Source organism: Channa argus, chromosome 15 (genome assembly GCF_033026475.1).
Source record: "Channa argus isolate prfri chromosome 15, Channa argus male v1.0, whole genome shotgun sequence".
NCBI lineage: Eukaryota > Metazoa > Chordata > Actinopteri > Anabantiformes > Channidae > Channa > Channa argus.
This window is the reverse complement of record NC_090211.1, coordinates 15496491-15523061: the sequence shown is the minus strand read 5'-3', so window position 1 is coordinate 15523061 and position 26571 is coordinate 15496491. Positions and strand designations below refer to the sequence as shown.

Genomic DNA, 26571 nt, shown 5'->3' with positions numbered 1-26571 from the left:
AGCAGCAGTGAGATGTTTTGAAATAAATGGAATGGCTCAATGTCATTTTGGCAGAAGTAACAGGATGAAACTTATTGACCCTGATGTGATTTGAACACACAACCTTCTGATCTGGAGTCAGACGCGCTACCATTGCGCTACAGAGTCTGAAAATTGTGGTGACTTAACTAGTGAGTGTCCAGTCTGAAAACATGGTCAGGCTCGGTGGAATAGTGTCAGGAGATGAAAAACGAGCAATTTTATGCACCCTCCCCACAACATTTTATAGAAATCCCCTCTCCACAAGGGATTTATGTGCCACAACAGAAATGAGATCCTTTGAAATACATAGAATGGCTCAATGTCATTTTGGCAGAAGTAGTAGGACAAAATTTATTGACCCTGATGTGATTTGAACACACAACCTTCTGATCTGGAGTCAGACGCGCTACCATTGCGCCACAGAGTCTGAAAATTGCAGTGACTTAACTAGTGAGTGTCCAGTCTGAAAACATGGTCAGGCTCAGTGGAATACTACCAGGAGATGAAAAACGAGCAATTTTATGCACCCTCCCCAAAACATTTTATAAAAATCACCTCCCCGCAAGGGATTTATTGTGACGCAACTTGCAACAACAGCAATAAGATCCTTTAAAATACCTGGAATTGCTCAGTCTCATTTTGGCAGAAGTAGCAGGACAAAATTTATTGACCCTGATGTGATTTGAACACACAACCTTCTGATCTGGAGTCAGACGCGCTACCGCAAAAGCAGCAGAATGAAACTTATTGACCCTGATTTGATTCAAACACACAACCTTCTGATCTGGAGTAAGACGCGCTATCATTGCACCACAGAGTCTGAAAATTATTGTGGGCTAAGTAGGGACATGGTCAGGCTCAGTGGAATACTACCAGGAGATGAAAAACGAGCAATTTTATGCAGCCTCCCCAAAACATTTTATAAAAATCACCTCCCCGCAAGGGATTTCTTGTGACGCAACGTGCAACAACAGCAATAAGATCCTTTAAAATACTTGGAATGGCTCAATGTCATTTTGGAAGAAGTAGCAGAATGAAATTTATTGACCCTGATGTGATTTGAACACACAGCCTTCTGATCTGGAGTCAGATGCGCTACCATTGCGCCACAGAGTCTGAAAACTGCTGTGACTTAACTAGTGAGTGTCCAGTCTGAAAACATGGTCAGGCTCAGTGGAATACTATCAGGAGATGAAAAACGAGCAATTTTGTGCACCCTCCGCAAAACATTTTATAAAAATCACCTCCCCGCAAGGGATTTATTGTCACGCAACTTGCAACAACAGCAATAAGATCCTTAAGCAGCAGTGAGATGTTTTAAAATAAATGGAATGGCTCAATGTCATTTTGGCAGAAGTAACAGGATGAAACTTATTGACCCTGATGTGATTTGAACACACAACCTTCTGATCTGGAGTCAGACGCGCTACCATTGGGCCACAGAGTCTTAAAATCGTATGAATTAATTTGTGAGTGTCCAGTCTTAAAACATGGTCAGGCTCAGTGAAATACTATCAGGAGATGAAAAACGAGCAATTTTATGCACCCTCCCCAAACCATTTTATAAAAATCACCTCCCCGCAAGGGATTTATTGTGACGCAACTTGCAACAACAGCAATATGATCCTTTAAAATACTTGGAATTGCTCAATATCATTTTGGCAGAAGTAGTTGCAACAACAGCAATAAGATCCTTAAGCAGCAGTGAGATGTTTTGAAATAAATGGAATGGCTCAATGTCATTTTGGCAGAAGTAACAGGATGAAACTTATTGACCCTGATGTGATTTGAACACACAACCTTCTGATCTGGAGTCAGACGCGCTACCATTGCGCTACAGAGTCTGAAAATTGTGGTGACTTAACTAGTGAGTGTCCAGTCTGAAAACATGGTCAGGCTCGGTGGAATAGTGTCAGGAGATGAAAAACGAGCAATTTTATGCACCCTCCCCACAACATTTTATAGAAATCCCCTCTCCACAAGGGATTTATGTGCCACAACAGAAATGAGATCCTTTGAAATACATAGAATGGCTCAATGTCATTTTGGCAGAAGTAGTAGGACAAAATTTATTGACCCTGATGTGATTTGAACACACAACCTTCTGATCTGGAGTCAGACGCGCTACCGCAAAAGTAGCAGAATGAAACCTATTGACCCTGATGTGATATGAACACACAACCTTCTGATCTGGAGTCAGACGCGCTACCGCAAAAGTAGCTGAACGAAACTTATTGACCCTGATGTGATTTGAACACACAACCTTCTGATCTGGAGTCAGACGCGCTACCATTGCGCCACAGAGTCTGGAAATTATTGTGGGTTAAATAGGGACATGGTCAGGCTCAGTGAAATACTATCAGGAGCTGAAAAAACGAGCAATTTTATGCACCCTCCCCAAAACATTTTACAAAAATCACCTCCCCGCAAGGGATTTATTGTGACGCAACTTGCAACAACAGCAATATGATCCTTTAAAATACATGGAATTGCTCAGTGTCATTTTGGCAGAAGTAGTTGCAATAACAGCAATAAGATCCTTTAAAATACCTGGAATGGCTCAATGTCATTTTGGCAGAAGTAAAGGATGAAACTTATTGACCCTGATGTGAATTGAACACACAACCTTCTGATCTGGAGTCAGACGCGCTACCATTGCGCCACAGAGTCTGGAAATTGTTGGGGGCTAAGTAGTGACATGGTCAGGCTCAGTGGAATACTATCAGGAGCTGAGTTAGTTAGTCGCAACTTGCAACAAGGTCCTTTAAATTAGCTGGAATGGCTCAATATCAAGTAGTGAGTCAAGTAGTGAGTGTCCAGTCTCAGAACATGGTCAGGCTCAGTGAAATACTATCAGGAGCTGAAAAAACGAGGAATTTTATGCACCCTCCCCAAAACATTTTATAAGAATCACCTCCTCGCAAGGGATTTAATGTGACGCAACTTGCAACAACAGCAATAAGATCCTTTAAAATACTTGGAATTGCTCAGTGTCATTTTGGCAGAAGTAGTAGGACAAAATTTATTGACCCTGATGTGATTTGAACACACAACCTTCTGATCTGGAGTCAGAAGCGCTACCGCAAAAGTAGCAGAATGAAACTTATTGACCCTGATGTGATTTGAACACACAGCCTTCTGATCTGGAGTCAAACGCGCTACCATTGCGCCACAGAGTCTGAAAATTGCTGTGACTTAACTAGTGAGTGTCCAGTCTTAAAACATGGTCAGGCTCAGTGAAATACTACCAGGAGATGAAAAACGAGCAATTTTATGCACCCTCCCCAAAACATTTTATAAAAATCACCTCCCCGCAAGGGATTTATTGTTACGCAACTTGCAACAACAGCAATATGATCCTTTAAAATACATGGAATTGCTCAGTGTCATTTTGGCAGAAGTAGTTGCAACAACAGCAATAAGATCCTTTAAAATACCTGGAATGGCTCAATGTCATTTTGGAAGAAGTAGCAGAATGAAACTTATTGACCCTGATGTGATTTGAACACACAGCCTTCTGATCTGGAGTCAGACGCGCTACCATTGCGCCACAGAGTCTGAAAATTGCGGTGACTTAACTAGTGAGTGTCCAGACTGAAAACATGGTCAGGCTCAGTGGAATAGTGTCAGGAGATGAAAAACGAGCAATTTTATGCACCCTCCCCAAAACATTTTATAGAAATCCTCTCTCCACAAGGGATTTATGTGCCACAACAGAAATGAGATCCTTTGAAATACATAGAATGGCTCAATGTCATTTTGGCAGAAGTAGCAGGACAAAATTCATTGACCCTGATGTGATTTGAACACACAACCTTCTGATCTGGAGTCAGACGCGCTACCGTTGAGCCACAGAGTTTGAAAATTATTGTGGGCTAAATAGGGACATGGTCAGGCTCAGTGAAATACTATCAGGAGCTGAAAAAACGAGCAATTTTATGCACCCTCCCCAAAACATTTTATAAAAATCACCTCCCCGCAAGGGATTTATTGTGACGCAACCTGCAACAACAGCAATAAGATCCTTTAAAATACTTGGAATGGCTCAATGTCATTTTGGAAAAAGTAGCAGAATGAAACTTATTGACCCTGATGTGATTTGAACACACAACCTTCTGATCTGGAGTCAGACGCGCTACCGCAAAAGTAGCAGAATGAAACTTATTGACCCTGATGTGATTTGAACACACAACCTTCTGCTCTGGAGTCAGACGCGCTACCATTGAGCCACAGAGTCTGAAAATTGCAGTGACTTAACTAGTGAGTGTCAAGTCTGAAAACATGGTCAGGCTCAGTGGAATAGTGTCAGGAGATGAAAAACAAGCAATTTTATGCACCCTCCCCAAAACATTTTATAAAAATCACTTCACCGCAAGGGATTTATTGTCACGCAACTTGCAACAAAAGCAATATGATCCTTTAAAATACATGGAATTGCTCAATGTCATTTTGGCAGAAGTAGTTGCAACAACAACAATAAGATCCTTTAAAATACCTGGAATTGCTCAGTGTCATTTTGGCAGAAGTAGTAGGACAAAATTTATTGACCCTGATGTGATTTGAACACACAACCTTCTGATCTGGAGTCAGACGCGCTACCGCAAAAGTAGCAGAATGAAACTTATTGACCCTGATGTGATTTGAACACACAACCTTCTGATCTGGAGTCAGACGCGCTACCATTGCGCCACAGAGTCCGAAAATTGCAGTGACTTAACTAGTGAGTGTCCAGTCTGAAAACATGGTCAGGCTCAGTGGAATAGTGTCAGGAGATGAAAAACAAGTAATTTTATGCACCCTCCCAAAACATTTTATAAAAATCACCTCCCCGCAAGGGATTTATTGTGACGTAACTTGCAACAACAGCAATATGATCCTTTAAAATACATGGAATTGCTCTATATCATTTTTGCAGAAGTAGTTGCAACAACAGCAATAAGATCCTTTAAACTACCTGGAATTGCTCAGTGTCATTTTGGCAGAAGTAGTTGCAACAACAGCAATAAGATCCTTTAAAATACATGGAATTGCTCAATGTCATTTTGGCAGAAGTAGTTGCAACAACAGCAATAAGATCCTTTAAAATACCTGGAATTGCTCAGTGTCATTTTGGCAGAAGTAGTAGGACAAAATTTATTGACCCTGATGTGATTTGAACACACAACCTTCTGATCTGGAGTCAGACGCGCTACCGTTGCGCCACAGAGTCTGAAAATTATTGTGGGCTAAGTAGGGACATCGTCAGGCTCAGTGAAATACTATCAGGAGCTGAAAAAACGAGCAATTTTATGCACCCTCCCCAAAACATTTTATAAAAATCTCCTCCCCGCAAGGGATTTATTGTGACACAACTTGCAACAACAGCAATATGATCCTTTAAAATACATGGAATTGCTCAATGTCATTTTGGCAGAAGTAATTGCAACAACAGCAATAAGATCCTTTAAAATACCTGGAATTGCTCAGTGTCATTTTGGCAGAAGTAGTAGGACAAAATTTATTGACCCTGATGTGATTTGAACACACAACCTTCTGATCTGGAGTCAGACGCGCTACCATTGGGCCACAGAGTCTGAAAATTGCAGTGACTTAACTAGTGAGTGTCCAGTCTGAAAACATGGTCAGGCTCAGTGGAATACTACCAGGAGATAAAAAAACGAGCAATTTTATGCACCCTCCCCAAAACATTTTATAAAAATCACCTCCCCGCAAGGGATTTATTGTGACGCAACCTGCAACAACAGCAATAAGATCCTTTAAAATACTTGGAATGGCTCAATGTCATTTTGGAAGAAGTAGCAGAATGAAACTTATTGACCCTGATGTGATTTGAACACACAACCTTCTGATCTGGAGTCAGACGCGCTACCGCAAAAGTAGCAGAACAAAACTTATTGACCCTGATGTGATTTGAACACACAACCTTCTGATCTGGAGTCAGACGCGCTACCGTTGCGCCACAGAGTCTGAAAGTTATTGTGGGCTAAGTAGGGAGATGGTCAGGCTCAGTGAAATACTATCAGGAGCTGAAAAAACGAGCAATTTTATGCACCCTCCCCAAAACATTTTATAAAAATTACTTCCCCGCAAGGGATTTATTGTGACGCAACTTACAACAACAGCAATAAGATCCTTTAAAATACTTGGAATTGCTCAATGTCATTTTGGCAGAAGTAGTAGCACAAAATTTATTGACCCTGATGTGATTTGAACACACAACCTTCTGATCTGGAGTCAGACGCTCTACCGCAAAAGTAGCAGAAAGAAACTTATTGACCCTGAGGTGATTTGAACACACAACCTTCTGATCTGGAGTCAAACGCCCTACCATTGCGCCACAGAGTCTGAAAATTGCTGTGACTTAACTAGTGAGTGTCCAGTCTGAAAACATGGTCAGGCTCAGTGGAATACTACCAGGAGATGAAAAACGAGCAGTTTTATGCACCCTCCCAAAAACATTTTATAAAAATCACCTCCCCGCAAGGGATTTATTGTGACGCAACTTGCAACAAAAGCAATATGATCCTTTAAAATACATGGAATTGCTCAATGTCATTTTGGCAGAAGTAGTTGCAATAACAGCAATAAGATTCTTTAAAATACCTGGAATTGCTCAGTGTCATTTTGGCAGAAGTAGCAGGACAAAATTTATTGACCCTGATGTGATTTGAACACACAACCTTCTGATCTGGAGTCAGACGCGCTACCGCAAAAGTAGCAGAATGAAACCTATTGACCCTGATGTGATTTGAACACACAACCTTCTGATCTGGAGTCAGACGTGCTACCATTGCGCCACAGAGTCTGAAAATTGCGGTGACTTAACTAGTGAGTGTCCAGTCTGAAAACATGGTCAGGCTCAGTGGAATAGTGTCAGGAGATGAAAAACGAGCAATTTCATGCACCCTCCCCAAAACATTTTATAAAAATCACTTCACCGCAAGGGATTTATTGTCACGCAACTTGCAACAAAAGCAATATGATCCTTTAAAATACATGGAATTGCTCAATGTCATTTTGGCAGAAGTAGTAGGACAAAATTTATTGACCCTGATGTGAATTAAACACGCAACCTTCTGATCTGGAGTCAGACGCGCTACCGCAAAAGTAGCAGAATGAAACCTATTGACCCTGATGTGATATGAACACACAACCTTCTGATCTGGAGTCAGACGCGCTACCGCAAAAGTAACTGAACGAAACTTATTGACCCTGATGTGATTTGAACACACAACCTTCTGATCTGGAGTCAGACGCGCTACCGCAAAAGTAGCAGAATGAAACCTATTGACCCTGATGTGATTTGAACACACAACCTTCTGATCTGGAGTCAGACGCACTACCATTGCGCCACAGAGTCTGAAAATTGCAGTGACTTAACTAGTGAGTGTCCAGTCTGAAAACATGGTCAGGCTCAGTGGAATACTACCAGGAGATGAAAAACGAGCAATTTTGTGCACCATCCCCAAAACATTTTATATAAATCACCTCCCCGCAAAGGATTTATTGTGACGCAACTTGCAACAATAGCAATATGATCCTTTAAAATACCTGGAATTGCTCAATGTCATTTTGGCAGAAGTAGTTGCAACAACAGCAATAAGATCCTTTAAAATACCTGGAATTGCTCAGTGTCATTTTGGCAGAAGTAGCAGGACAAAATTTATTGACCCTGATGTGATTTGAACACACAACCTTCTGATCTGGAGTCAGACGCGCTACCGCAAAAGTAGCTGAACGAAACTTATTGACCCTGATGTGATTTGAACACACAACCTTCTGATCTGGAGTCAGACGCGCTACCATGGCACCACAGAGTCTGAAAATCGTATGAATTAATTTGTTAGTGTCCAGTTTTAAAACATGGTCAGGCTCAGTGAAATACTATCAGGAGATGAAAAACGAGCAATTTTATGCACCCTCCCCAAACCATTTTATAAAAATCACCTCCCCGCAAGGGATTTATTGCGACGCAACTTGCAACAACAGCAATATGATCCTTTAAAATACTTGGAATTGCTCAATATCATTTTGGCAGAAGTAGTTGCAACAACAGTAATAAGATCCTTAAGCAGTAGTGAGATGTTTTGAAATAAATGGAATGGCTCAATGTCATTTTGGCAGAAGTAACAGGATGAAACTTATTGACCCTGATGTGATTTGAACACACAACCTTCTGATTTGGAGTCAGACGCGCTACCATTGGGCCACAGAGTCTGAAAATTGTGGTGACTTAACTAGTGAGTGTCCAGTCTGAAAACATGGTCAGGCTCAGTGGAATACTACCAGGAGATGAAAAACGAGCAATTTTATGCACCCTCCCCAAAACATTTTATAAAAATCACCTCCCCGCAAGGGATTTATTGTCACGCAACTTGCAACAACAGCAATAAGATCCTTAAGCAGCAGTGAGATGTTTTAAAATAAATGGAATGGGTTCAATGTCAGTTTGGCAGAAGTAACAGGATGAAATTTATTGACCCTGAGGTGATTTGAACACACATCCTTCTGATCTGGAGTCAAACGCGCTACCATTGCACCACAGAGTCTGAAAATTGCTGTGACTTAACTAGTGAGTGTCCAGTCTGAAAACATGGTCAGGCTCAGTGGAATACTACCAGGAGATGAAAAACGAGCAGTTTTATGCACCCTCCCCAAAACATTTTATAAAAATCACCTCCCCGCAAGGGATTTATTGTGACGCAACTTGCAACAAAAGCAATAAGATCCTTTAAAATACTTGGAATGGCTCAATGTCAATTTGGCAGAAGTAACAGGATGAAACTTATTGACCCTGATGTGAATTGAACACACAACCTTCTGATCTGGAGTCAGACGCGCTACCATTGCGCCACAGAGTCTGGAAATTATTGGGGGCAAAGTAGTGACATGGTCAGGCTCAGTGGAATAGTGTCAGGAGATGAAAATCGAGCAATTTTATGCACCATCCCCAAAATATTTTATAAAAATCACTTCCCCGCAAGGGATGCACCCTCCCCAAAACATTTTATAAAAATCACCTCCCCGCAAAGGATTTATTGTGACACAACTTGCAACAACAGCAATATGATCCTTTAAAATACATGGAATTGCTCAATGTCATTTTGGCAGAAGTAGTTGCAACAACAGCAATAAGATCCTTTAAAATACCTGGAATTGCTCAGTGTCATTTTGGCAGAAGTAGCAGGACAAAATTTATTGACCCTGATGTGATTTGAACACACAACCTTCTGATCTGGAGTCAGACACGCTACCGCAAAAGTCGCAGAATGAAACTTATTGACCCTGATGTGATTTGAACACACAACCTTCTGATCTGGAGTCAGACGCGCTAGCATTGCGCCACAGAGTCTGACAATTGCGGTGACTTAACTAGTGAGTGTCCAGTCTGAAAACATGGTCAGGAATAGTGTCATGAGATGAAAAACGAGCAATTTTATGCACCCTCCCCAAAACATTTTATAAAAATCACTTCCCCGCAACGGATGCACCCTCCCCACAACATTTTATAGAAATCCCCTCTCCACAAAGGATTTATGTGCCACAACAGAAATGAGATCCTTTGAAATACATAGAATGGCTCAATGTCATTTTGGCAGAAGTAGCAGGACAAAATTCATTGACCCTGATGTGATTTGAACACACAACCTTCTGATCTGGAGTCAGACGCGCTACCATTGCTCCACAGAGTCTGAAAGTTATTGTGGGTTAAATAGGGACATGGTCATGCTCAGTGAAATACTATCAGGAGCTGAAAAAACGAGCAATTTTATGCACCCTCCCCAAAACATTTTACAAAAATCACCTCCCCGCAAGGGATTTATTGTGACGCAACTTGCAACAACAGCAATATGATCCTTTAAAATACATGGAATTGCTCAGTGTCATTTTGGCAGAAGTAGTTGCAATAACAGCAATAAGATCCTTTAAAATACCTGGAATGGCTCAATGTTATTTTGACAGAAGTAAAGGATGAAACTTTTCAACCATGATGTGAATTGAACACACAACCTTCTGATCTGGAGTCAGACGCGCTACCATTGCGCCACAGAGTCTGGAAATTGTTGGGGGCTAAGTAGTGACATGGTCAGGCTCAGTGGAATACTATCAGGAGCTGAGTTAGTTAGTCGCAACTTGCAACAAGGTCCTTTAAATTAGCTGGAATGGCTCAATATCAAGTAGTGAGTCAAGTAGTGAGTGTCCAGTCTCAGAACATGGTCAGGCTCAGTGAAATACTATCAGGAGCTGAAAAAACGAGGAATTTTATGCACCCTCCCCAAAACATTTTATAAGAATCACCTCCTCGCAAGGGATTTAATGTGACGCAACTTGCAACAACAGCAATAAGATCCTTTAAAATACTTGGAATTGCTCAGTGTCATTTTGGCAGAAGTAGTAGGACAAAATTTATTGACCCTGATGTGATTTGAACACACAACCTTCTGATCTGGAGTCAGAAGCGCTACCGCAAAAGTAGCAGAATGAAACTTATTGACCCTGATGTGATTTGAACACACAGCCTTCTGATCTGGAGTCAAACGCGCTACCATTGCGCCACAGAGTCTGAAAATTGTTGTGACTTAACTAGTGAGTGTCCAGTCTGAAAACATGGTCAGGCTCAGTGGAATACTACCAGGAGATGAAAAAGGAGCAATTTTATGCACCCTCCCCAAAACATTTTATAAAAATCACCTCCCCGCAAGGGATTTATTGTTACGCAACTTGCAACAACAGCAATATGATCCTTTAAAATATATGGAATTGCTCAATGTCATTTTGGCAGAAGTAGTTGCAACAACAGCAATAAGATCCTTTAAAATACCTGGAATGGCTCAATGTCATTTTGGCAGAAGTAGTTGCAACAACAGCAATAAGATCCTTTAAAATACCTGGAATGGCTCAATGTCATTTTGGAAGAAGTAGCAGAATGAAACTTATTGACCCTGATGTGATTTGAACACACAGCCTTCTGATCTGGAGTCAGACGCGCTACCATTGCGCCACAGAGTCTGAAAATTGCGGTGACTTAACTAGTGAGTGTCCAGACTGAAAACATGGTCAGGCTCAGTGGAATAGTGTCAGGAGATGAAAAACGAGCAATTTTATGCACCCTCCCCAAAACATTTTATAGAAATCCTCTCTCCACAAGGGATTTATGTGCCACAACAGAAATGAGATCCTTTGAAATACATAGAATGGCTCAATGTCATTTTGGCAGAAGTAGCAGGACAAAATTCATTGACCCTGATGTGATTTGAACACACAACCTTCTGATCTGGAGTCAGACGCTCTACCGTTGAGCCACAGAGTTTGAAAATTATTGTGGGCTTAATAGGGACATGGTCAGGCTCAGTGAAATACTATCAGGAGCTGAAAAAACGAGCAATTTTATGCACCCTCCCCAAAACATTTTATAAAAATCACCTCCCCGCAAGGGATTTATTGTGACGCAACCTGCAACAACAGCAATAAGATCCTTTAAAATACCTGGAATGGCTCAATGTCATTTTGGAAGAAGTAGCAGAATGAAACTTATTGACCCTGATGTGATTTAAACACACAACCTTCTGATCTGGAGTCAGACGCGCTACCGCAAAAGTAGCAGAACGAAACTTATTGACCCTGATGTGATTTGAACACACAATCTTCTGATCTGGAGTCAGACGCACTACCATTGCGCCACAGAGTCTGAAAACTGCAGTGACTTAACTAGTGAGTGTCCAGTCTGAAAACATGGTCAGGCTCAGTGGAATAGTGTCAGGAGATGAAAAACGAGCAATTTCATGCACCCTCCCCAAAACATTTTTTAAAAATCACTTCACCGCAAGGGATTTATTGTCACGCAACTTGCAACAACAGCAATAAGATCCTTAAGCAGCAGTGAGATGTTTTAAAATAAATGGAATGGCTCAATGTCATTTTGGCAGAAGTAACAGGATGAAATGTATTGACCCTGAGGTGATTTGAACACACAACCTTCTGATCTGGAGTCAAACGCCCTACCATTGCGCCACAGAGTCTGAAAATTGCTGTGACTTAACTAGTGAGTGTCCAGTCTGAAAACATGGTCAGGCTCAGTGGAATACTACCAGGAGATGAAAAACGAGCAGTTTTATGCACCCTCCCCAAAACATTTTATAAAAGTCACCTCCCCGCAAGGGATTTATTGTGACGCAACTTGCAACAAAAGCAATATGATCCTTTAAAATACATGGAATTGCTCAATGTCATTTTGGCAGAAGTAGCAGGACAAAATTTATTGACCCTGATGTGATTTGAACACACAACCTTCTGATCTGGAGTCAGACGCGCTACCGCAAAAGTAGCAGAATGAAACCTATTGACCCTGATGTGATATGAACACACAACCTTCTGATCTGGAGTCAGACGCGCTACCGCAAAAGTAGCAGAATGAAACTTATTGACCCTGATGTTATTTGAACACACAACCTTCTGATCTGGAGTCAGATGCACTACCATTGCGCCACAGAGTCTGAAAATTGCAGTGACTTAACTAGTGAGTGTCCAGTCTGAAAACATGGTCAGGCTCAGTGGAATACTACCAGGAGATGAAAAACGAGCAATTTTGTGCACCATCCCCAAAACATTTTATAAAAATCACCTCCCCGCAAAGGATTTATTGTGACGCAACTTGCAACAATAGCAATATGATCCTTTAAAATACCTGGAATTGCTCAGTGTCATTTTGGCAGAAGTAGCAGGACAAAATTTATTGACCCTGATGTGATTTGAACACACAACCTTCTGATCTGGAGTCAGACGCGCTACCGCAAAAGTAGCAGAATGAAACCTATTGACCCTGATGTGATATGAACACACAACCTTCTGATCTGGAGTCAGACGCGCTACCGCAAAAGTAGCTGAACGAAACTTATTGACCCTGATGTGATTTGAACACACAACCTTCTGATCTGGAGTCAGACGCACTACCATGGCACCACAGAGTCTGAAAATCGTATGAATTAATTTGTTAGTGTCCAGTTTTAAAACATGGTCAGGCTCAGTGAAATACTATCAGGAGATGAAAAACGAGCAATTTTATGCACCCTCCCCAAACCATTTTATAAAAATCACCTCCCCGCAAGGGATTTATTGTGACGCAACTTGCAACAACAGCAATATGATCCTTTAAAATACTTGGAATTGCTCAATATCATTTTGGCAGAAGTAGTTGCAACAACAGCAATAAGATCCTTAAGCAGCAGTGAGATGTTTTGAAATAAATGGAATGGCTCAATGTCATTTTGGCAGAAGTAACAGGATGAAACTTATTGACCCTGATGTGATTTGAACACACAACCTTCTGATTTGGAGTCAGACGCGCTACCATTGGGCCACAGAGTCTGAAAATTGTGGTGACTTAACTAGTGAGTGTCCAGTCTGAAAACATGGTCAGGCTCAGTGGAATAGTGTCAGGAGAGGAAAAACGAGCAATTTTATGCACCCTCCCCAAAACATTTTATAGAAATCTCTTCTCCACAAAGGATTTATGTGCCACAACAGAAATGAGATCCTTTGAAATACATAGAATGGCTCAATATCATTTTGTCAGAAGTAGTAGGACAAAATTTATTGACCCTGATGTGATTTGAGCACACAACCTTCTGATCTGGAGTGAGACGCGCTACCATTGCGCCACAGAGTCTGAAAATTGCGGTGACTTAACTAGTGAGTGTCCAGTCTGAAAACATGGTCAGGCTCAGTGGAATACTACCAGGAGATGAAAAACGAGCAATTTTATGCACCCTCCCCAAAACATTTTATAAAAATCACCTCCCCGCAAGGGATTTATTGTGACGCAACTTGCAACAACGGCAATATGATCCTTTAAAATACATGGAATTGCTCAATGTCATTTTGGCAGAAGTAGTTGCAACAACAGTAATAAGATCCTTAAGCAGCAGTGAGATGTTTTAAAATAAATGGAATGGCTCAATGTCATTTTGGCAGAAGTAACAGGATGAAATTTATTGACCCTGATGTGATTTGAGCACACAACCTTCTGATCTGGAGTGAGACGCGCTACCATTGCGCCACAGAGTCTGAAAATTGCGGTGACTTAACTAGTGAGTGTCCAGTCTGAAAACATGGTCAGGCTCAGTGGAATACTACCAGGAGATGAAAAACGAGCAATTTTATGCACCCTCCCCAAAACATTTTATAAAAATCACCTCCCCGCAAGGGATTTATTGTGACGCAACTTGCAACAACAGCAATATGATCCTTTAAAATACCTGGAATGGCTCAATATCAAGTAGTGAGTCAAGTAGTGAGTGTCCAGTCTGAAAACATGGTCAGGCTCAGTGGAATAGTGTCAGGAGATGAAAAACGAGCAATTTTATGCACCATCCCCAAAATATTTTATAAAAATCACTTCCCCGCAAGGGATGCACCCTCCCCAAAACATTTTATAAAAATCACCTCCCCGCAAAGGATTTATTGTGACACAACTTGCAACAACAGCAATATGATCCTTTAAAATACATGGAATTGCTCAATGTCATTTTGGCAGAAGTAGTTGCAACAACAGCAATAAGATCCTTTAAAATACCTGGAATTGCTCAGTGTCATTTTGGCAGAAGTAGCAGGACAAAATTTATTGACCCTGATGTGATTTGAACACACAGCCTTCTGATCTGGAGTCAGACGCGCTACCATTGCGCCACAGAGTCTGAAAATTGCGGTGACTTAACTAGTGAGTGTCCAGACTGAAAACATGGTCAGGCTCAGTGGAATAGTGTCAGGAGATGAAAAACGAGCAATTTTATGCACCTTCCCCAAAACATTTTATAGAAATCCTCTCTCCACAAGGGATTTATGTGCCACAACAGAAATGAGATCCTTTGAAATACATAGAATGGCTCAATGTCATTTTGGCAGAAGTAGCAGGACAAAATTCATTGACCCTGATGTGATTTGAACACACAACCTTCTGATCTGGAGTCAGACGCGCTACCGTTGAGCCACAGAGTCTGAAAATTATTGTGGGCTAAATAGGGACATGGTCAGGCTCAGTGAAATACTATCAGGAGCTGAAAAAACGAGCAATTTTATGCACCCTCCCCAAAACATTTTATAAAAATCACCTCCCCGCAAGGGATTTATTGTGACGCAACTTGCAATAACAGCAATATGATCCTTTAAAATACATGGAATTGCTCAATGTCATTTTGGCAGAAGTAGTTGCAACAACAGCAATAACATCCTTTAAAATACCTGGAATTGCTCAGTGTCATTTTGGCAGAAGTAGCAGGACAAAATTTATTGACCCTGATGTGATTTGAACACACAACCTTCTGATCTGGAGTCAGACGCGCTACCGCAAAAGTAGCAGAATGAAACCTATTGACCCTGATGTGATATGAACACACAACCTTCTGATCTGGAGTCAGACGCGCTACCGCAAAAGTAGCTGAACGAAACTTATTGACCCTGATGTGATTTGAACACACAACCTTCTGATCTGGAGTCAGACGCGCTACCATGGCACCACAGAGTCTGAAAATCGTATGAATTAATTTGTTAGTGTCCAGTTTTAAAACATGGTCAGGCTCAGTGAAATACTATCAGGAGATGAAAAACGAGCAATTTTATGCACCCTCCCCAAACCATTTTATAAAAATCACCTCCCCGCAAGGGATTTATTGTGACGCAACTTGCAACAACAGCAATATGATCCTTTAAAATACTTGGAATTGCTCAATATCATTTTGGCAGAAGTAGTTGCAACAACAGCAATAAGATCCTTAAGCAGCAGTGAGATGTTTTGAAATAAATGGAATGGCTCAATGTCATTTTGGCAGAAGTAACAGGATGAAACTTATTGACCCTGATGTGATTTGAACACACAACCTTCTGATCTGGAGTCAGACGCGCTACCATTGCGCCACAGAGTCTGAAAATTGCGGTGACTTAACTAGTGAGTGTCCAGTCTGAAAACATGGTCAGGAATAGTGTCATGAGATGAAAAACGAGCAATTTTATGCACCCTCCCCAAAACATTTTATAAAAATCACTTCCCCGCAAGGGATGCACCCTCCCCACAACATTTTATAGAAATCCCCTCTCCACAAAGGATTTATGTGCCACAACAGAAATGAGATCCTTTGAAATACATAGAATGGCTCAATGTCATTTTGGCAGAAGTAGCAGGACAAAATTCATTGACCCTGATGTGATTTGAACACACAACCTTCTGATCTGGAGTCAGACGCGCTACCATTGCTCCACAGAGTCTGGAAATTATTGTGGGTTAAATAGGGACATGGTCAGGCTCAGTGAAATACTATCAGGAGCTGAAAAAACGAGCAATTTTATGCACCCTCCCCAAAACATTTTACAAAAATCACCTCCCCGCAAGGGATTTATTGTGACGCAACTTGCAACAACAGCAATATGATCCTTTAAAATACATGGAATTGCTCAGTGTCATTTTGGCAGAAGTAGTTGCAATAACAGCAATAAGATCCTTTAAAATACCTGGAATGGCTCAATGTCATTTTGGCAGAAGTAAAGGATGAAACTTATTGACCCTGATGTGAATTGAACACACAACCTTCTGATCTGGAGTCAGACGCGCTACCATTGCGCCACAGAGTCTGGAAATTGTTGGGGGCTAAGTAGTGACATGGTCAGGCTCAGTGGAATACTATCAGGAGCTGAGTTAGTTAGTCGCAACTTGCAACAAGGTCCTTTAAATTAGCTGGAATGGCTCAATATCAAGTAGTGAGTCAAGTAGTGAGTGTCCAGTCTCAGAACATGGTCAGGCTCAGTGAAATACTATCAGGAGCTGAAAAAACGAGGAATTTTATGCACCCTCCCCAAAACATTTTATAAGAATCACCTCCTCGCAAGGGATTTAATGTGACGCAACTTGCAACAACAGCAATAAGATCCTTTAAAATACTTGGAATTGCTCAGTGTCATCTTGGCAGAAGTAGTAGGACAAAATTTATTGACCCTGATGTGATTTGAACACACAACCTTCTGATCTGGAGTCAGAAGCGCTACCGCAAAAGTAGCAGAATGAAACTTATTGACCCTGATGTGATTTGAACACACAGCCTTCTGATCTGGAGTCAAACGCGCTACCATTGCGCCACAGAGTCTGAAAATTGTTGTGACTTAACTAGTGAGTGTCCAGTCTGAAAACATGGTCAGGCTCAGTGGAATACTACCAGGAGATGAAAAAGGAGCAATTTTATGCACCCTCCCCAAAACATTTTATAAAAATCACCTCCCCGCAAGGGATTTATTGTTACGCAACTTGCAACAACAGCAATATGATCCTTTAAAATATATGGAATTGCTCAATGTCATTTTGGCAGAAGTAGTTGCAACAACAGCAATAAGATCCTTTAAAATACCTGGAATGGCTCAATGTCATTTTGGCAGAAGTAGTTGCAACAACAGCAATAAGATCCTTTAAAATACCTGGAATGGCTCAATGTCATTTTGGAAGAAGTAGCAGAATGAAACTTATTGACCCTGATGTGATTTGAACACACAGCCTTCTGATCTGGAGTCAGACGCGCTACCATTGCGCCACAGAGTCTGAAAATTGCGGTGACTTAACTAGTGAGTGTCCAGACTGAAAACATGGTCAGGCTCAGTGGAATAGTGTCAGGAGATGAAAAACGAGCAATTTTATGCACCCTCCCCAAAACATTTTATAGAAATCCTCTCTCCACAAGGGATTTATGTGCCACAACAGAAATGAGATCCTTTGAAATACATAGAATGGCTCAATGTCATTTTGGCAGAAGTAGTAGGACAAAATTTATTGACCCTGATGTGATTTGAACACACAACCTTCTGATCTGGAGTCAGAAGCGCTACCGCAAAAGTAGCAGAATGAAACTTATTGACCCTGATGTGATTTGAACACACAGCCTTCTGATCTGGAGTCAAACGCGCTACCATTGCGCCACAGAGTCTGAAAATTGCTGTGACTTAACTAGTGAGTGTCCAGTCTGAAAACATGGTCAGGCTCAGTGGAATACTACCAGGAGATGAAAAACGAGCAATTTTATGCACCCTCCCCAAAACATTTTATAAAAATCACCTCCCCGCAAGGGATTTATTGTTACGCAACTTGCAACAACAGCAATATGATCCTTTAAAATACATGGAATTGCTCAGTGTCATTTTGGCAGAAGTAGTTGCAACAACAGCAATAAGATCCTTTAAAATACCTGGAATGGCTCAATGTCATTTTGGAAGAAGTAGCAGAATGAAACTTATTGACCCTGATGTGATTTGAACACACAGCCTTCTGATCTGGAGTCAGACGCGCTACCATTGCGCCACAGAGTCTGAAAATTGCGGTGACTTAACTAGTGAGTGTCCAGACTGAAAACATGGTCAGGCTCAGTGGAATAGTGTCAGGAGATGAAAAACGAGCAATTTTATGCACCCTCCCCAAAACATTTTATAGAAATCCTCTCTCCACAAGGGATTTATGTGCCACAACAGAAATGAGATCCTTTGAAATACATAGAATGGCTCAATGTCATTTTGGCAGAAGTAGCAGGACAAAATTCATTGACCCTGATGTGATTTGAACACACAACCTTCTGATCTGGAGTCAGACGCGCTACCGTTGAGCCACAGAGTTTGAAAACTATTGTGGGCTAAATAGGGACATGGTCAGGCTCAGTGAAATACTATCAGGAGCTGAAAAAACGAGCAATTTTATGCACCCTCCCCAAAACATTTTATAAAAATCACCTCCCCGCAAGGGATTTATTGTGACGCAACCTGCAACAACAGCAATAAGATCCTTTAAAATACTTGGAATGGCTCAATGTCATTTTGGAAAAAGTAGCAGAATGAAACTTATTGACCCTGATGTGATTTGAACACACAACCTTCTGATCTGGAGTCAGACGCGCTACCGCAAAAGTAGCAGAATGAAACTTATTGACCCTGATGTGATTTGAACACACAACCTTCTGCTCTGGAGTCAGACGCGCTACCATTGAGCCACAGAATCTGAAAATTGCGGTGACTTAACTAGTGAGTGTCAAGTCTGAAAACATGGTCAGGCTCAGTGGAATAGTGTCAGGAGATGAAAAACAAGCAATTTTATGCACCCTCCCCAAAACATTTTATAAAAATCACTTCACCGCAAGGGATTTATTGTCACGCAACTTGCAACAAAAGCAATATGATCCTTTAAAATACATGGAATTGCTCAATGTCATTTTGGCAGAAGTAGTTGCAACAACAACAATAAGATCCTTTAAAATACCTGGAATTGCTCAGTGTCATTTTGGCAGAAGTAGTAGGACAAAATTTATTGACCCTGATGTGATTTGAACACACAACCTTCTGATCTGGAGTCAGACGCGCTACCGCAAAAGTAGCAGAATGAAACTTATTGACCCTGATGTGATTTGAACACACAACCTTCTGATCTGGAGTCAGACGCGCTACCATTGCGCCACAGAGTCCGAAAATTGCAGTGACTTAACTAGTGAGTGTCCAGTCTGAAAACATGGTCAGGCTCAGTGGAATAGTGTCAGGAGATGAAAAACAAGTAATTTTATGCACCCTCCCAAAACATTTTATAAAAATCACCTCCCCGCAAGGGATTTATTGTGACGTAACTTGCAACAACAGCAATATGATCCTTTAAAATACATGGAATTGCTCTATATCATTTTTGCAGAAGTAGTTGCAACAACAGCAATAAGATCCTTTAAACTACCTGGAATTGCTCAGTGTCATTTTGGCAGAAGTAGTTGCAACAACAGCAATAAGATCCTTTAAAATACATGGAATTGCTCAATGTCATTTTGGCAGAAGTAGTTGCAACAACAGCAATAAGATCCTTTAAAATACCTGGAATTGCTCAGTGTCATTTTGGCAGAAGTAGTAGGACAAAATTTATTGACCCTGATGTGATTTGAACACACAACCTTCTGATCTGGAGTCAGACGCGCTACCGTTGCGCCACAGAGTCTGAAAATTATTGTGGGCTAAGTAGGGACATCGTCAGGCTCAGTGAAATACTATCAGGAGCTGAAAAAACGAGCAATTTTATGCACCCTCCCCAAAACATTTTATAAAAATCTCCTCCCCGCAAGGGATTTATTGTGACACAACTTGCAACAACAGCAATATGATCCTTTAAAATACATGGAATTGCTCAATGTCATTTTGGCAGAAGTAATTGCAACAACAGCAATAAGATCCTTTAAAATACCTGGAATTGCTCAGTGTCATTTTGGCAGAAGTAGTAGGACAAAATTTATTGACCCTGATGTGATTTGAACACACAACCTTCTGATCTGGAGTCAGACGCGCTACCATTGGGCCACAGAGTCTGAAAATTGCAGTGACTTAACTAGTGAGTGTCCAGTCTGAAAACATGGTCAGGCTCAGTGGAATACTACCAGGAGATAAAAAAACGAGCAATTTTATGCACCCTCCCCAAAACATTTTATAAAAATCACCTCCCCGCAAGGGATTTATTGTGACGCAACCTGCAACAACAGCAATAAGATCCTTTAAAATACTTGGAATGGCTCAATGTCATTTTGGAAGAAGTAGCAGAATGAAACTTATTGACCCTGATGTGATTTGAACACACAACCTTCTGATCTGGAGTCAGACGCGCTACCGCAAAAGTAGCAGAACAAAACTTATTGACCCTGATGTGATTTGAACACACAACCTTCTGATCTGGAGTCAGACGCGCTACCGTTGCGCCACAGAGTCTGAAAGTTATTGTGGGCTAAGTAGGGAGATGGTCAGGCTCAGTGAAATACTATCAGGAGCTGAAAAAACGAGCAATTTTATGCACCCTCCCCAAAACATTTTATAAAAATTACTTCCCCGCAAGGGATTTATTGTGACGCAACTTACAACAACAGCAATAAGATCCTTTAAAATACTTGGAATTGCTCAATGTCATTTTGGCAGAAGTAGTAGCACAAAATTTATTGACCCTGATGTGATTTGAACACACAACCTTCTGATCTGGAGTCAGACGCTCTACCGCAAAAGTAGCAGAAAGAAACTTATTGACCCTGAGGTGATTTGAACACACAACCTTCTGATCTGGAGTCAAACGCCCTACCATTGCACCACAGAGTCTGAAAATTGCTGTGACTTAACTAGTGAGTGTCCAGTCTGAAAACATGGTCAGGCTCAGTGGAATACTACCAGGAGATGAAAAACGAGCAGTTTTATGCACCCTCCCCAAAACATTTTATAAAAATCACCTCCCCGCAAGGGATTTATTGTGACGCAACTTGCAACAAAAGCAATATGATCCTTTAAAATACATGGAATTGCTCAATGTCATTTTGGCAGAAGTAGTTGCAATAACAGCAATAAGATTCTTTAAAATACCTGGAATTGCTCAGTGTCATTTTGGCAGAAGTAGCAGGACAAAATTTATTGACCCTGATGTGATTTGAACACACAACCTTCTGATCTGGAGTCAGACGCGCTACCGCAAAAGTAGCAGAATGAAACCTATTGACCCTGATGTGATTTGAACACACAACCTTCTGATCTGGAGTCAGACGTGCTACCATTGCGCCACAGAGTCTGAAAATTGCGGTGACTTAACTAGTGAGTGTCCAGTCTGAAAACATGGTCAGGCTCAGTGGAATAGTGTCAGGAGATGAAAAACGAGCAATTTCATGCACCCTCCCCAAAACATTTTATAAAAATCACTTCACCGCAAGGGATTTATTGTCACGCAACTTGCAACAAAAGCAATATGATCCTTTAAGATACATGGAATTGCTCAATGTCATTTTGGCAGAAGTAGTAGGACAAAATTTATTGACCCTGATGTGAATTAAACACGCAACCTTCTGATCTGGAGTCAGACGCGCTACCGCAAAAGTAGCAGAATGAAACCTATTGACCCTGATGTGATATGAACACACAACCTTCTGATCTGGAGTCAGACGCGCTACCGCAAAAGTAACTGAACGAAACTTATTGACCCTGATGTGATTTGAACACACAACCTTCTGATCTGGAGTCAGACGCGCTACCGCAAAAGTAGCAGAATGAAACTTATTGACCCTGATGTGATTTGAACACACAACCTTCTGATCTGGAGTCAGACGCACTACCATTGCGCCACAGAGTCTGAAAATTGCAGTGACTTAACTAGTGAGTGTCCAGTCTGAAAACATGGTCAGGCTCAGTGGAATACTACCAGGAGATGAAAAACGAGCAATTTTGTGCACCATCCCCAAAACATTTTATATAAATCACCTCCCCGCAAAGGATTTATTGTGACGCAACTTGCAACAATAGCAATATGATCCTTTAAAATACCTGGAATTGCTCAATGTCATTTTGGCAGAAGTAGTTGCAACAACAGCAATAAGATCCTTTAAAATACCTGGAATTGCTCAGTGTCATTTTGGCAGAAGTAGCAGGACAAAATTTATTGACCCTGATGTGATTTGAACACACAACCTTCTGATCTGGAGTCAGACGCGCTACCGCAAAAGTAGCTGAACGAAACTTATTGACCCTGATGTGATTTGAACACACAACCTTCTGATCTGGAGTCAGACGCGCTACCATGGCACCACAGAGTCTGAAAATCGTATGAATTAATTTGTTAGTGTCCAGTTTTAAAACATGGTCAGGCTCAGTGAAATACTATCAGGAGATGAAAAACGAGCAATTTTATGCACCCTCCCCAAACCATTTTATAAAAATCACCTCCCCGCAAGGGATTTATTGCGACGCAACTTGCAACAACAGCAATATGATCCTTTAAAATACTTGGAATTGCTCAATATCATTTTGGCAGAAGTAGTTGCAACAACAGTAATAAGATCCTTAAGCAGTAGTGAGATGTTTTGAAATAAATGGAATGGCTCAATGTCATTTTGGCAGAAGTAACAGGATGAAACTTATTGACCCTGATGTGATTTGAACACACAACCTTCTGATTTGGAGTCAGACGCGCTACCATTGGGCCACAGAGTCTGAAAATTGTGGTGACTTAACTAGTGAGTGTCCAGTCTGAAAACATGGTCAGGCTCAGTGGAATACTACCAGGAGATGAAAAACGAGCAATTTTATGCACCCTCCCCAAAACATTTTATAAAAATCACCTCCCCGCAAGGGATTTATTGTCACGCAACTTGCAACAACAGCAATAAGATCCTTAAGCAGCAGTGAGATGTTTTAAAATAAATGGAATGGGTTCAATGTCAGTTTGGCAGAAGTAACAGGATGAAATTTATTGACCCTGAGGTGATTTGAACACACATCCTTCTGATCTGGAGTCAAACGCGCTACCATTGCACCACAGAGTCTGAAAATTGCTGTGACTTAACTAGTGAGTGTCCAGTCTGAAAACATGGTCAGGCTCAGTGGAATACTACCAGGAGATGAAAAACGAGCAGTTTTATGCACCCTCCCCAAAACATTTTATAAAAATCACCTCCCCGCAAGGGATTTATTGTGACGCAACTTGCAACAAAAGCAATAAGATCCTTTAAAATACTTGGAATGGCTCAATGTCATTTTGGCAGAAGTAACAGGATGAAACTTATTGACCCTGATGTGAATTGAACACACAACCTTCTGATCTGGAGTCAGACGCGCTACCATTGCGCCACAGAGTCTGGAAATTATTGGGGGCAAAGTAGTGACATGGTCAGGCTCAGTGGAATAGTGTCAGGAGATGAAAATCGAGCAATTTTATGCACCATCCCCAAAATATTTTATAAAAATCACTTCCCCGCAAAGGATTTATTGTGACACAACTTGCAACAACAGCAATATGATCCTTTAAAATACATGGAATTGCTCAATGTCATTTTGGCAGAAGTAGTTGCAACAACAGCAATAAGATCCTTTAAAATACCTGGAATTGCTCAGTGTCATTTTGGCAGAAGTAGCAGGACAAAATTTATTGACCCTGATGTGATTTGAACACACAACCTTCTGATCTGGAGTCAGACACGCTACCGCAAAAGTCGCAGAATGAAACTTATTGACCCTGATGTGATTTGAACACACAACCTTCTGATCTGGAGTCAGACGCGCTAGCATTGCGCCACAGAGTCTGAAAATTGCGGTGACTTAACTAGTGAGTGTCCAGTCTGAAAACATGGTCAGGAATAGTGTCATGAGATGAAAAACGAGCAATTTTATGCACCCTCCCCAAAACATTTTATAAAAATCACTTCCCCGCAACGGATGCACCCTCCCCACAACATTTTATAGAAATCCCCTCTCCACAAAGGATTTATGTGCCACAACAGAAATGAGATCCTTTGAAATACATAGAATGGCTCAATGTCATTTTGGCAGAAGTAGCAGGACAAAATTCATTGACCCTGATGTGATTTGAACACACAACCTTCTGATCTGGAGTCAGACGCGCTACCATTGCTCCACAGAGTCTGAAAGTTATTGTGGGTTAAATAGGGACATGGTCATGCTCAGTGAAATACTATCAGGAGCTGAAAAAACGAGCAATTTTATGCACCCTCCCCAAAACATTTTACAAAAATCACCTCCCCGCAAGGGATTTATTGTGACGCAACTTGCAACAACAGCAATATGATCCTTTAAAATACATGGAATTGCTCAGTGTCATTTTGGCAGAAGTAGTTGCAATAACAGCAATAAGATCCTTTAAAATACCTGGAATGGCTCAATGTTATTTTGACAGAAGTAAAGGATGAAACTTTTCAACCATGATGTGAATTGAACACACAACCTTCTGATCTGGAGTCAGACGCGCTACCATTGCGCCACAGAGTCTGGAAATTGTTGGGGGCTAAGTAGTGACATGGTCAGGCTCAGTGGAATACTATCAGGAGCTGAGTTAGTTAGTCGCAACTTGCAACAAGGTCCTTTAAATTAGCTGGAATGGCTCAATATCAAGTAGTGAGTCAAGTAGTGAGTGTCCAGTCTCAGAACATGGTCAGGCTCAGTGAAATACTATCAGGAGCTGAAAAAACGAGGAATTTTATGCACCCTCCCCAAAACATTTTATAAGAATCACCTCCTCGCAAGGGATTTAATGTGACGCAACTTGCAACAACAGCAATAAGATCCTTTAAAATACTTGGAATTGCTCAGTGTCATTTTGGCAGAAGTAGTAGGACAAAATTTATTGACCCTGATGTGATTTGAACACACAACCTTCTGATCTGGAGTCAGAAGCGCTACCGCAAAAGTAGCAGAATGAAACTTATTGACCCTGATGTGATTTGAACACACAGCCTTCTGATCTGGAGTCAAACGCGCTACCATTGCGCCACAGAGTCTGAAAATTGTTGTGACTTAACTAGTGAGTGTCCAGTCTGAAAACATGGTCAGGCTCAGTGGAATACTACCAGGAGATGAAAAAGGAGCAATTTTATGCACCCTCCCCAAAACATTTTATAAAAATCACCTCCCCGCAAGGGATTTATTGTTACGCAACTTGCAACAACAGCAATATGATCCTTTAAAATATATGGAATTGCTCAATGTCATTTTGGCAGAAGTAGTTGCAACAACAGCAATAAGATCCTTTAAAATACCTGGAATGGCTCAATGTCATTTTGGAAGAAGTAGCAGAATGAAACTTATTGACCCTGATGTGATTTGAACACACAGCCTTCTGATCTGGAGTCAGACGCGCTACCATTGCGCCACAGAGTCTGAAAATTGCGGTGACTTAACTAGTGAGTGTCCAGACTGAAAACATGGTCAGGCTCAGTGGAATAGTGTCAGGAGATGAAAAACGAGCAATTTTATGCACCCTCCCCAAAACATTTTATAGAAATCCTCTCTCCACAAGGGATTTATGTGCCACAACAGAAATGAGATCCTTTGAAATACATAGAATGGCTCAATGTCATTTTGGCAGAAGTAGCAGGACAAAATTCATTGACCCTGATGTGATTTGAACACACAACCTTCTGATCTGGAGTCAGACGCTCTACTGTTGAGCCACAGAGTTTGAAAATTATTGTGGGCTTAATAGGGACATGGTCAGGCTCAGTGAAATACTATCAGGAGCTGAAAAAACGAGCAATTTTATGCACCCTCCCCAAAACATTTTATAAAAATCACCTCCCCGCAAGGGATTTATTGTGACGCAACCTGCAACAACAGCAATAAGATCCTTTAAAATACCTGGAATGGCTCAATGTCATTTTGGAAGAAGTAGCAGAATGAAACTTATTGACCCTGATGTGATTTAAACACACAACCTTCTGATCTGGAGTCAGACGCGCTACCGCAAAAGTAGCAGAACGAAACTTATTGACCCTGATGTGATTTGAACACACAATCTTCTGATCTGGAGTCAGACGCACTACCATTGCGCCACAGAGTCTGAAAACTGCAGTGACTTAACTAGTGAGTGTCCAGTCTGAAAACATGGTCAGGCTCAGTGGAATAGTGTCAGGAGATGAAAAACGAGCAATTTCATGCACCCTCCCCAAAACATTTTATAAAAATCACTTCACCGCAAGGGATTTATTGTCACGCAACTTGCAACAACAGCAATAAGATCCTTAAGCAGCAGTGAGA

The 26571-nt window shown here is 41.2% G+C and overlaps 1 protein-coding gene and 62 non-coding genes across 63 annotated transcripts in view; all 63 read right to left on the bottom strand.

Annotated features, from left to right (window-relative positions):
* The window catches only part of LOC137100026 (cytoplasmic phosphatidylinositol transfer protein 1-like), a 158010-nt gene that overhangs the window by 79668 nt on the left and 51771 nt on the right, over window positions 1-26571 (bottom strand). The window lies entirely within an intron of this gene.
* trnaw-cca (transfer RNA tryptophan (anticodon CCA)) lies at window positions 76-147 on the bottom strand. Its single transcript has one exon. It is a non-coding gene; the product is annotated as a tRNA-Trp (tRNA).
* Window positions 377-448, bottom strand: trnaw-cca (transfer RNA tryptophan (anticodon CCA)). The gene has a single exon. It is a non-coding gene; the product is annotated as a tRNA-Trp (tRNA).
* On the bottom strand, window positions 1066-1137 carry trnaw-cca (transfer RNA tryptophan (anticodon CCA)). Its single transcript has one exon. It is a non-coding gene; the product is annotated as a tRNA-Trp (tRNA).
* trnaw-cca (transfer RNA tryptophan (anticodon CCA)) lies at window positions 1397-1468 on the bottom strand. Its single transcript has one exon. It is a non-coding gene; the product is annotated as a tRNA-Trp (tRNA).
* trnaw-cca (transfer RNA tryptophan (anticodon CCA)) lies at window positions 1794-1865 on the bottom strand. The gene has a single exon. It is a non-coding gene; the product is annotated as a tRNA-Trp (tRNA).
* Window positions 2257-2328, bottom strand: trnaw-cca (transfer RNA tryptophan (anticodon CCA)). The gene has a single exon. It is a non-coding gene; the product is annotated as a tRNA-Trp (tRNA).
* trnaw-cca (transfer RNA tryptophan (anticodon CCA)) lies at window positions 2620-2691 on the bottom strand. The gene has a single exon. It is a non-coding gene; the product is annotated as a tRNA-Trp (tRNA).
* On the bottom strand, window positions 3129-3200 carry trnaw-cca (transfer RNA tryptophan (anticodon CCA)). The gene has a single exon. It is a non-coding gene; the product is annotated as a tRNA-Trp (tRNA).
* trnaw-cca (transfer RNA tryptophan (anticodon CCA)) lies at window positions 3508-3579 on the bottom strand. The gene has a single exon. It is a non-coding gene; the product is annotated as a tRNA-Trp (tRNA).
* trnaw-cca (transfer RNA tryptophan (anticodon CCA)) lies at window positions 3809-3880 on the bottom strand. Its single transcript has one exon. It is a non-coding gene; the product is annotated as a tRNA-Trp (tRNA).
* Window positions 4187-4258, bottom strand: trnaw-cca (transfer RNA tryptophan (anticodon CCA)). The gene has a single exon. It is a non-coding gene; the product is annotated as a tRNA-Trp (tRNA).
* On the bottom strand, window positions 4647-4718 carry trnaw-cca (transfer RNA tryptophan (anticodon CCA)). Its single transcript has one exon. It is a non-coding gene; the product is annotated as a tRNA-Trp (tRNA).
* Window positions 5159-5230, bottom strand: trnaw-cca (transfer RNA tryptophan (anticodon CCA)). The gene has a single exon. It is a non-coding gene; the product is annotated as a tRNA-Trp (tRNA).
* trnaw-cca (transfer RNA tryptophan (anticodon CCA)) lies at window positions 5523-5594 on the bottom strand. The gene has a single exon. It is a non-coding gene; the product is annotated as a tRNA-Trp (tRNA).
* Window positions 5917-5988, bottom strand: trnaw-cca (transfer RNA tryptophan (anticodon CCA)). The gene has a single exon. It is a non-coding gene; the product is annotated as a tRNA-Trp (tRNA).
* On the bottom strand, window positions 6295-6366 carry trnaw-cca (transfer RNA tryptophan (anticodon CCA)). The gene has a single exon. It is a non-coding gene; the product is annotated as a tRNA-Trp (tRNA).
* Window positions 6755-6826, bottom strand: trnaw-cca (transfer RNA tryptophan (anticodon CCA)). Its single transcript has one exon. It is a non-coding gene; the product is annotated as a tRNA-Trp (tRNA).
* Window positions 7310-7381, bottom strand: trnaw-cca (transfer RNA tryptophan (anticodon CCA)). Its single transcript has one exon. It is a non-coding gene; the product is annotated as a tRNA-Trp (tRNA).
* trnaw-cca (transfer RNA tryptophan (anticodon CCA)) lies at window positions 7770-7841 on the bottom strand. Its single transcript has one exon. It is a non-coding gene; the product is annotated as a tRNA-Trp (tRNA).
* trnaw-cca (transfer RNA tryptophan (anticodon CCA)) lies at window positions 8167-8238 on the bottom strand. The gene has a single exon. It is a non-coding gene; the product is annotated as a tRNA-Trp (tRNA).
* On the bottom strand, window positions 8499-8570 carry trnaw-cca (transfer RNA tryptophan (anticodon CCA)). The gene has a single exon. It is a non-coding gene; the product is annotated as a tRNA-Trp (tRNA).
* trnaw-cca (transfer RNA tryptophan (anticodon CCA)) lies at window positions 8811-8882 on the bottom strand. The gene has a single exon. It is a non-coding gene; the product is annotated as a tRNA-Trp (tRNA).
* On the bottom strand, window positions 9302-9373 carry trnaw-cca (transfer RNA tryptophan (anticodon CCA)). The gene has a single exon. It is a non-coding gene; the product is annotated as a tRNA-Trp (tRNA).
* trnaw-cca (transfer RNA tryptophan (anticodon CCA)) lies at window positions 9642-9713 on the bottom strand. Its single transcript has one exon. It is a non-coding gene; the product is annotated as a tRNA-Trp (tRNA).
* Window positions 10005-10076, bottom strand: trnaw-cca (transfer RNA tryptophan (anticodon CCA)). Its single transcript has one exon. It is a non-coding gene; the product is annotated as a tRNA-Trp (tRNA).
* Window positions 10514-10585, bottom strand: trnaw-cca (transfer RNA tryptophan (anticodon CCA)). Its single transcript has one exon. It is a non-coding gene; the product is annotated as a tRNA-Trp (tRNA).
* Window positions 10960-11031, bottom strand: trnaw-cca (transfer RNA tryptophan (anticodon CCA)). Its single transcript has one exon. It is a non-coding gene; the product is annotated as a tRNA-Trp (tRNA).
* On the bottom strand, window positions 11261-11332 carry trnaw-cca (transfer RNA tryptophan (anticodon CCA)). Its single transcript has one exon. It is a non-coding gene; the product is annotated as a tRNA-Trp (tRNA).
* On the bottom strand, window positions 11639-11710 carry trnaw-cca (transfer RNA tryptophan (anticodon CCA)). The gene has a single exon. It is a non-coding gene; the product is annotated as a tRNA-Trp (tRNA).
* trnaw-cca (transfer RNA tryptophan (anticodon CCA)) lies at window positions 11970-12041 on the bottom strand. Its single transcript has one exon. It is a non-coding gene; the product is annotated as a tRNA-Trp (tRNA).
* trnaw-cca (transfer RNA tryptophan (anticodon CCA)) lies at window positions 12444-12515 on the bottom strand. The gene has a single exon. It is a non-coding gene; the product is annotated as a tRNA-Trp (tRNA).
* On the bottom strand, window positions 13315-13386 carry trnaw-cca (transfer RNA tryptophan (anticodon CCA)). Its single transcript has one exon. It is a non-coding gene; the product is annotated as a tRNA-Trp (tRNA).
* On the bottom strand, window positions 13616-13687 carry trnaw-cca (transfer RNA tryptophan (anticodon CCA)). Its single transcript has one exon. It is a non-coding gene; the product is annotated as a tRNA-Trp (tRNA).
* Window positions 14014-14085, bottom strand: trnaw-cca (transfer RNA tryptophan (anticodon CCA)). Its single transcript has one exon. It is a non-coding gene; the product is annotated as a tRNA-Trp (tRNA).
* On the bottom strand, window positions 14643-14714 carry trnaw-cca (transfer RNA tryptophan (anticodon CCA)). Its single transcript has one exon. It is a non-coding gene; the product is annotated as a tRNA-Trp (tRNA).
* Window positions 14944-15015, bottom strand: trnaw-cca (transfer RNA tryptophan (anticodon CCA)). Its single transcript has one exon. It is a non-coding gene; the product is annotated as a tRNA-Trp (tRNA).
* Window positions 15470-15541, bottom strand: trnaw-cca (transfer RNA tryptophan (anticodon CCA)). The gene has a single exon. It is a non-coding gene; the product is annotated as a tRNA-Trp (tRNA).
* trnaw-cca (transfer RNA tryptophan (anticodon CCA)) lies at window positions 15867-15938 on the bottom strand. Its single transcript has one exon. It is a non-coding gene; the product is annotated as a tRNA-Trp (tRNA).
* Window positions 16207-16278, bottom strand: trnaw-cca (transfer RNA tryptophan (anticodon CCA)). Its single transcript has one exon. It is a non-coding gene; the product is annotated as a tRNA-Trp (tRNA).
* trnaw-cca (transfer RNA tryptophan (anticodon CCA)) lies at window positions 16570-16641 on the bottom strand. Its single transcript has one exon. It is a non-coding gene; the product is annotated as a tRNA-Trp (tRNA).
* Window positions 17079-17150, bottom strand: trnaw-cca (transfer RNA tryptophan (anticodon CCA)). The gene has a single exon. It is a non-coding gene; the product is annotated as a tRNA-Trp (tRNA).
* On the bottom strand, window positions 17525-17596 carry trnaw-cca (transfer RNA tryptophan (anticodon CCA)). The gene has a single exon. It is a non-coding gene; the product is annotated as a tRNA-Trp (tRNA).
* On the bottom strand, window positions 17907-17978 carry trnaw-cca (transfer RNA tryptophan (anticodon CCA)). Its single transcript has one exon. It is a non-coding gene; the product is annotated as a tRNA-Trp (tRNA).
* trnaw-cca (transfer RNA tryptophan (anticodon CCA)) lies at window positions 18286-18357 on the bottom strand. The gene has a single exon. It is a non-coding gene; the product is annotated as a tRNA-Trp (tRNA).
* On the bottom strand, window positions 18587-18658 carry trnaw-cca (transfer RNA tryptophan (anticodon CCA)). The gene has a single exon. It is a non-coding gene; the product is annotated as a tRNA-Trp (tRNA).
* trnaw-cca (transfer RNA tryptophan (anticodon CCA)) lies at window positions 19425-19496 on the bottom strand. Its single transcript has one exon. It is a non-coding gene; the product is annotated as a tRNA-Trp (tRNA).
* Window positions 19937-20008, bottom strand: trnaw-cca (transfer RNA tryptophan (anticodon CCA)). The gene has a single exon. It is a non-coding gene; the product is annotated as a tRNA-Trp (tRNA).
* On the bottom strand, window positions 20301-20372 carry trnaw-cca (transfer RNA tryptophan (anticodon CCA)). Its single transcript has one exon. It is a non-coding gene; the product is annotated as a tRNA-Trp (tRNA).
* trnaw-cca (transfer RNA tryptophan (anticodon CCA)) lies at window positions 20695-20766 on the bottom strand. The gene has a single exon. It is a non-coding gene; the product is annotated as a tRNA-Trp (tRNA).
* trnaw-cca (transfer RNA tryptophan (anticodon CCA)) lies at window positions 21533-21604 on the bottom strand. The gene has a single exon. It is a non-coding gene; the product is annotated as a tRNA-Trp (tRNA).
* On the bottom strand, window positions 22088-22159 carry trnaw-cca (transfer RNA tryptophan (anticodon CCA)). The gene has a single exon. It is a non-coding gene; the product is annotated as a tRNA-Trp (tRNA).
* On the bottom strand, window positions 22548-22619 carry trnaw-cca (transfer RNA tryptophan (anticodon CCA)). Its single transcript has one exon. It is a non-coding gene; the product is annotated as a tRNA-Trp (tRNA).
* On the bottom strand, window positions 22945-23016 carry trnaw-cca (transfer RNA tryptophan (anticodon CCA)). The gene has a single exon. It is a non-coding gene; the product is annotated as a tRNA-Trp (tRNA).
* On the bottom strand, window positions 23277-23348 carry trnaw-cca (transfer RNA tryptophan (anticodon CCA)). Its single transcript has one exon. It is a non-coding gene; the product is annotated as a tRNA-Trp (tRNA).
* trnaw-cca (transfer RNA tryptophan (anticodon CCA)) lies at window positions 23589-23660 on the bottom strand. Its single transcript has one exon. It is a non-coding gene; the product is annotated as a tRNA-Trp (tRNA).
* On the bottom strand, window positions 24033-24104 carry trnaw-cca (transfer RNA tryptophan (anticodon CCA)). The gene has a single exon. It is a non-coding gene; the product is annotated as a tRNA-Trp (tRNA).
* trnaw-cca (transfer RNA tryptophan (anticodon CCA)) lies at window positions 24373-24444 on the bottom strand. Its single transcript has one exon. It is a non-coding gene; the product is annotated as a tRNA-Trp (tRNA).
* On the bottom strand, window positions 24736-24807 carry trnaw-cca (transfer RNA tryptophan (anticodon CCA)). Its single transcript has one exon. It is a non-coding gene; the product is annotated as a tRNA-Trp (tRNA).
* On the bottom strand, window positions 25245-25316 carry trnaw-cca (transfer RNA tryptophan (anticodon CCA)). Its single transcript has one exon. It is a non-coding gene; the product is annotated as a tRNA-Trp (tRNA).
* Window positions 25624-25695, bottom strand: trnaw-cca (transfer RNA tryptophan (anticodon CCA)). The gene has a single exon. It is a non-coding gene; the product is annotated as a tRNA-Trp (tRNA).
* On the bottom strand, window positions 25925-25996 carry trnaw-cca (transfer RNA tryptophan (anticodon CCA)). The gene has a single exon. It is a non-coding gene; the product is annotated as a tRNA-Trp (tRNA).
* trnaw-cca (transfer RNA tryptophan (anticodon CCA)) lies at window positions 26303-26374 on the bottom strand. Its single transcript has one exon. It is a non-coding gene; the product is annotated as a tRNA-Trp (tRNA).